Below are 8,096 nucleotides of genomic sequence, written 5' to 3'. Positions count from 1 at the left end.
GACTCCCTCGTCCTATTTTGCAACCAAACTGTGAAAGCTCGCTCCTTCTCTTCTACAACCTTTTTTGTTTCCTCATCCCACCATTCACTACCCTTCCTTCTATTTCCCTCTGTCCTTCTTGTTCCACACACCATCCTTGCACACTTTGTGACTCCCTCCTTGAACCATCCCCATTCCTCCTCCACACCTATCTCTACTCTATCCTTCACTCCCTCCCACTCCTCCTTCAGCTTCTTCTTGTACTCCTTTTCCTTTTCATTTAAAGAGTTCACACTAAGCACCTCCCTACCTTTTGTCCCTTTCCTCTTTCTCCATCTATCCTCCACTCTCAACTTACCTTCCACCAAAAAATGATCTGATATTCCCCCACCCTCTCCCCTTAGCACATGTACATCCTTAACTCTTCCTATCATAATCCTATTTACCACTACATAATCCATCAACGCTCTATCTACCACCATTCCATCTACCACCCTCTCCCATATGTACTTATGCTTGACTTTCTTCCGAAACACTGTATTTGCTATCATCAACTCTCTTTCTAGACACATTTCCACCAACAACTCTCCACTACGATTCTTTCCTGGAACTCCACATTTCCCGACCACTCCATCGATTGGACCATTTCCTACCCTAGCATTAAGGTCTCCCAGTACTATTACATTGACATTTTTCCCTAAATCCTCTATGCAATCATTTAAATCTATCCAAAAGGCCTCCCTTTCTTCCACGCTCTTCTCACTGCCAGGCCCATATGCACTTACAAAGACCCAAATCTCCTTTCCCAGTTTCACCTTCATCCACATTATCCTTGAGGAAACCTCCTTCCACTCCACTACCCCTTTACCTATCTCTTCAATTACTAGAATAGCCACCCCTTCTCTCCCTCGCCCTCTCTTCACTCCTGATAACCTCCCACTTACACTCCTAAACTTACACTCACCCTTCCCTTTCAACTTAGTTTCACTCAAAGCCAACACATCCATCTTTCTTCTCACAAACATACTGCCTATCTCTTCCCTTTTACTCTCATCTGTACCACATCCACGCACATTAAAAGACCCAAACCTAAGGGTGCTGGTCGGAAAAATCCCAGACCCTCTTATGCCTTTACTTTTTCGTTTAGGAATGTCCCCTGTGGGTCTACAAGGAGAAGGATGCCTAGTCCCACTCCCCGTCCCTTTCTTCTCGCCTCTTACGACTCCAAGTGGAAATAATTGGTGGCAGTATTCTTTTCCCCCGCCACAGGGAATATATATATATATATATATATATATATATATATATATATATATATATATATATGATAAGTATTTTAGACAAATTATTTGGATGATGGAGAACATAAACACAGGGGAAGGCTCGGAACCCTAAACACTCTAACGTTTCGTTCGCGTAGAACTTCTTCAGAGAGTGTATGTAGAACTGCAGTTGAAGTTTATGTACTAAATCTAATTATCTTTTCGGACACTTGGGAAAGGTCGTTTTTCTGGCGTGTTTTAGAATTAAAATACTAGTTTCTTTAGCTAAATTGATAAACCCTCCTCGATGATTCGATGAATTATTAGTTGAAATATATGCTGATTCAACAATTCTTCTAGTGAATTTATCAAAACCTTTATGTAGCACTTCAGCTTCTCTCCAGTTTGGTAAATGATCGAATTTTTCCGCATGAACTACTAAAGAATTAGATGTCCTATGTACTTTTATGTCATTTTTATGTTCATAAATTCTTTTTTCTAATCCTCTTGACGATTCGCCAAAATAAGCCATTGAGCAACTATTGCATGGGATTTTGTATACGACGCTGTTTTCGGAATTGGTTCTCTTTTCAGAAGTCTTTATTAAATCACCTATCCTCTTGTTAGTTATTTTAGCTATGTTTATACCTGATTTTGTTAAATATTTGTCTATTATTGGTGACATTTCTGAGCCAGGTGCTGATATAAAATTTGTATTATTTTTATCATTTCTCTCTTTCTTTCCGCGATTGTAAATATTTATTGCTTTTCTTTTTGTTCTTTTCAACATTCCCTCTGAAAGCTTTAATAAATCTAGGCTTAGACAAAGACATAGTAATCACCAATGCAGATAAAGGAGGTGGTATCGTGATCTTATCAAAAGAGGACTATATCAGAAAAATGTTAGAGCTCTTAGATGACGACAATACTTATCGCAAAAAACATATAGGTTTCGTAACGAATGAAGCAGATAATTTCAAAAAGCATGCCAGAAAAATTCTTAATAAAACTGAAAAAGGAAAGAAATTAATGGGACTTCTGGAGGAATACCCCAATCCTCCCAGAATGCGCGGTATTCCAAAAATTCACAAACCCAACGTTCCAATGCGACCCATAACTTCAGGGGTTGGCAGTGCACCCCACAGACTAGCGAAATGTCTAGCCAAACCGCTATCACAGGCAATGGGATCGATCAGCAATACACATTTGAAAAATTCTAACGATCTTTTGACAAGACTAAAAGATTTAGATTTCACGGGGAAAAAGTTAGTAAGCTATGATGTCAAGGCGTTATACACAAATATTTCCACTAACGGTGTGTTAGAAGCAGTAAAGAGAGTAATAAAAGATATGAACGATACTGACCTACCCATAAGAAAACAAGATTATATAGAATTGATAGATTTATGCGTACATTTCGGTGCGTTTACTTTTAATGGTGACGAATATGAACAACATAGAGGTCTCGCTATGGGTAGTCCTTTAAGTGCAGTGATGGCCTGTCTATATATGGAGTTATTAGAAAAAGAAAACTTTATCAGAATCAATGGTAGGGGATCACACTGGTTTAGATATGTAGACGATGTCCTCGCAATCATCCCCGAAAACACCAATGTAAATAATAAAGTGAGAATGCTTAACGCGGTCAACAGCGATATTCAGTTCACCGTAGAAGAGGAACAAAACGGACAATTGCCCTTCCTAGATACGTTAATACGACGAGTGGGAAAAACTGTAACTTTCTCAGTATACAGAAAGGAAACAAACAAAGAGGATTTAGTACATTACTTCTCCGCACATGATGATAGGACAAAGAGTGGTATAGTAATAGGATTTTTTCTCAGGGCACTACGAATCTGTAGTAATGAATACCTAGAAGGCGAATTTGATTACATTATGAAAACTTTTGACAAACTTGGATATCCAGAGGGAATGTTGAAAAGAACAAAAAGAAAAGCAATAAATATTTACAATCGCGGAAAGAAAGAGAGAAATGATAAAAATAATACAAATTTTATATCAGTACCTGGCTCAGAAATGTCACCAATAATAGACAAATATTTAACAAAATCAGGTATAAACATAGCTAAAATAACTAACAAGAGGATAGGTGATTTAATAAAGACTTCTGAAAAGAGAACCAATTCCGAAAACAGCGTCGTATACAAAATCCCATGCAATAGTTGCTCAATGGCTTATTTTGGCGAATCGTCAAGAGGATTAGAAAAAAGAATTTATGAACATAAAAATGACATAAAAGTACATAGGACATCTAATTCTTTAGTAGTTCATGCGGAAAAATTCGATCATTTACCAAACTGGAGAGAAGCTGAAGTGCTACATAAAGGTTTTGATAAATTCACTAGAAGAATTGTTGAATCAGCATATATTTCAACTAATAATTCATCGAATCATCGAGGAGGGTTTATCAATTTAGCTAAAGAAACTAGTATTTTAATTCTAAAACACGCCAGAAAAACGACCTTTCCCAAGTGTCCGAAAAGATAATTAGATTTAGTACATAAACTTCAACTGCAGTTCTACATACACTCTCTGAAGAAGTTCTACGCGAACGAAACGTTAGAGTGTTTAGGGTTCCGAGCCTTCCCCTGTGTTTATGTTCTCCATCATCCAAATATATATATATATATATATCACAGCTAACACCATAGTCGGACGAAAGAAAGAGTTGAGTAAGCAAAACTATATATTTCGATTGCCAACTGCAATCCTCTTCAGTAGTACTACTGAAGAGGATTGCAGTTAGCAATCAAAACATATAGTTTCGCTTACTCAACTCTCTTTCGTCCGACTTTTGTGTTATTTGTGATTTACTAACGTGTTACTACATTTCTCACCAGTGAGAAAATGAGGAGGTGAGGAGGAGAACAGGAGTGAAAAAGGATTTGGGAGATAGGGTTGATGAAAGAATATTAGGATGGTTTGGACACATGGAAAGAATGAGTGAAGAAAGACTAGTAAAAGAGGTATGGAGGGCAGATGTGGAGGGAGTGAACATGAGGGGACGTCCTAGGATGAGGTGGATGGATGGGGTGAAGGGAGCTTTGGGGAAGAGGGGAATGTCTATTGAGGAAGGAAGGGAGAGGACGGAAGACAGAGGTGAGTGGAGAATGGTTGTATATGGATGATGTTGTGATTGCATGAGGAGGAATGGGCGGGGGGGGGGTAGTATGTGTGAGTAAATTTTGACGCAGCCCGAAGGGATTTCTCCCCGTCCTCTCCTTATATGCAAGGGGGGTCGCCGATTAAATGAAGCGGCCTTGCTGTGGATGTGCTGTGTCTTGCGACACTGCTTCTGACCCAGGGCGGTGGGCATGGTGCAGGGATGACCCGTCATCCAGGAGGTGCTCAGATGAGAGGGAGGGTGGGAGGGGTGTGGAGTGTATTTAGGGATGAAATGGGTGGGAGTGTTTTTGTGCCCTTCCCTTTTTGGCTACCTCCCTTGGAAGGGGGAAAAAGCCTTGGTATATGTATGTATGTATATATATATGTATATATATATATATATATATATATATATGAGAGAGAATGTGGGTGGGGAAGGGCAAACGAAGATGTGTTAGGAATAGAGTTTATTGCCCTAACGTGTGTCAAATTTGGTTATTTTATGTTTAACAACATTGAATTTAAACAGATTAGAGGTCTCGCAATGGGGAGTCCATTATCTGCTGTCATGGCATGTTTATTCATGGAAGTAATAGAAATGGACAAATACATCAACATCATGGGAAGAGGTACCACTTGGTTAAGGTACGTGGATGACATAATCGTGGTGATGCCAAAAAGAACTAATATAGAAAATAAGTTGAGAAGACTCAACGCTGTGAATAAAGACATTCAATTCACAGTTGAACTAGAAAAAGAATGTAATTTACCATTTTTAGACACGTTGATACACAGAGGTTCTCAACAGGTAAGTTTCTCGGTGTACAGGAAACCCACCAATAGGGACGACTTTGTCCATTATTTTTCAGCACACAGCAGACGTGTTAAAACGGGTGTTCTAATAGGTTTCTTTCTCAGAGCTTTTCGTATCTGCAGTGAAGAATTCCTAGAGGATGAACTTACTTACATCAAGAATACCTTTAGGAAGCTGAAATACCCCGGAGGTTTGATCACCAGGACAACGAGGAAAGCCAAGAAGATCTACGATGGCTCAAACGTCCGAACCACGGGAAAGGATAAGTCTCATTTTATTTCTGTCCCTAATTCTATAAACACCATAGCTATTGATGATTATTTGTCAAAAGGTGGAATAAATATAGCAAAAATATCTTCCAATAAAATAGGAAAAATATTTAAGAAACATAATAATATGCGTAATAATCTCAGTGTCATTTACCGTATTCCATGCAACGGTTGTCCATCATCTTATTTCGGTGAGTCAGGTCGAGGGTTCAATAAACGCTTGAATGAGCACAAAAACGATCTCAGGGCTCATAGAACATCTAACTCCCTGGTTCGTCACCTGGACAAATGTGGACATCTACCTGATTGGAACAACGCAGAAATTCTACACGAGGGATTTGAGAAGAAAATGAGAAAAACTGTGGAAGCTGCACATATCGCCGCCAACAAGAACAACAACGACAGAGACGGATTTAAATGCCTCTCGAAAGCAGCAAGTGTCCTAATAATTAAATCGTTAGCCAAAGGGAAAACATGACGCTCATACCTTGGCGGGTTCCCTCTCACTACGAATATAAGAATTGTGATCCGTTTGTAATGCTGTAGTCCTCTGAAGAAGACCAAGTTGGTCGCAACGTTAGGGCAATAAAACTCTATTCCTAACACATCTTCGTTTGCCCTTTCCCACCCACATTCTCTCTCATTTGTCTGAAATAATCTTAAATATATATATATATATATATATATATATATATATATATATATATATATATATATATATATATACATATATGGTGAGGGTGGAAAAAGAAGTCACGGGTCTAGTTCCGAGTTCCTGAGTTTATTCCTTACCGGTTTCACTCTATGCTTCTTCAGAGGAATGTGACTCTGGAGTGAAGCTGGCGGTATACATAGTCTGAGTAGAACCGCGTTCCCTCCTTGGAGGTGGTTCCGTTTTGGTTGTACAATGGTTTATAATTTTTTTTTTTTTTAACTTTAATACAATGAACAATAGTTATAGTACAGTATACAATAAATTTTTGTGATGTTATTATAAAACAGCTCCGGTGTGTGCGGAATGTTGACCGAGGGTGTAACAGTGTAAGTGAGTGGTGTGAAATGTGGGAATTCTAAAAAGTGCCATAAGATAACTTATAGTATGAACTAATATAAAGATAAATATCCAGACAAATAGAATACAAAATAAAATAGAATAAAATGAATATGAAAATAAAAATAAAATAATAATAATAAAAATAAAAATAATAATAATGTGCTGATTTAAACTCAGGAACTCGGAAATAGACCCGTGACTTCTTTTTCCACCTTCATCAACTTGTCACAATGTACCAGCATATATATATATATATATATATATATATATATATATATATATATACACACACACACACACACACACACACACACACATATATATATATATATATATATATATATATACAGACGCTCCTCAACTTACGTTTTAGTTACGTTCCGAACGGCCGAACGTAAGTTGAAATTGAACGTAAGTTGTTACTGTACTATACATCCGTAAATTATATTACCGTATCTTATAAAACACCCCTAAATCATTAATTATACACATAACATTGTAAAATAATAACATTAATATCAAATAGATTAAATTCAAGCAACATAAATTGAGATGGTGGAGGAGGAGGAGTCAAGGCACGTTCAGTCTGTCGTTTGTGCCATGTAAACAATGGACGTAGCGTCATGCGTAAGTATCGTTTGAACTACGGAAAGCGCGCTAAACTAAAAAGTTCACTCAATTTTTTTTTTTTTTTAGTCAGTTCAAACGTAAAATCGAAAAAACGTAAAACGAATGAACGTAAGTAGAGGAGCGTCTGTATATGTATATATATATATATATATATATATATATATATATATATATATATATATATATATATATATATATATATATATACTAGACCACCCGTGACCCGTTGGGTCAAATAGAATTTTAAATGATACGCTGTTAATAAAATGGTCGATATTCAGATAAAGACCTGTGTTTCCCCCTCCACCTTTCCCATGATTTGTCCCAATGTCTCTACACACACACACACACACACACACACACAGGTCTATATATATATATATATATATATATATATATATATATATATATATAAATTTATATATAAATATATAAATATATATATGTATATATATATGAATAAATAAATATATATATATATATATATATATATATATATATATACATATATGTATACATTACATCTTCACACTAAATGAAAGAGATACAGAGTTGTGTTTAAATGTAAGTATCAGGTAGCAACAGCGGGAGGGGAGGGGGGGAGACAATACAATGTGGGTATGGGGGGGGTGACCTTATCTCCATCGACCTGACCAACACAAATGGTATCTGGCGGAAACATCTTGGTCACCATTTGGGTTACCAATTTATCACATTTAAGATAACCATAGCTTAAGTGTCTGATATCAAGCAAGATTCTATTACTTTTCTTTCATGTAAGTTCTTTCCTTTGGCTAAAATTGTTGCCTTAGACCAATCAATATGATGGTTGTATAATGCTTTGTGTTGAAATAACGCATTATTTTCCTGGGTAGATCTCACTATATCTATGTTGGGAAATCCTTGTTTCCAAGTTTTTCCCAGTTTGTCCAATATAAAATTTGTTACAATCCTGGCATGGA

This window comes from Oratosquilla oratoria, chromosome 4 (assembly GCF_046742065.1).
Source record: "Oratosquilla oratoria isolate Oo_2021 chromosome 4, ASM4674206v1, whole genome shotgun sequence".
Taxonomy (NCBI): domain Eukaryota; kingdom Metazoa; phylum Arthropoda; class Malacostraca; order Stomatopoda; family Squillidae; genus Oratosquilla; species Oratosquilla oratoria.
The sequence above is the reverse complement of the archived record's forward strand: the minus strand, read 5'-3'. Positions refer to the sequence as shown.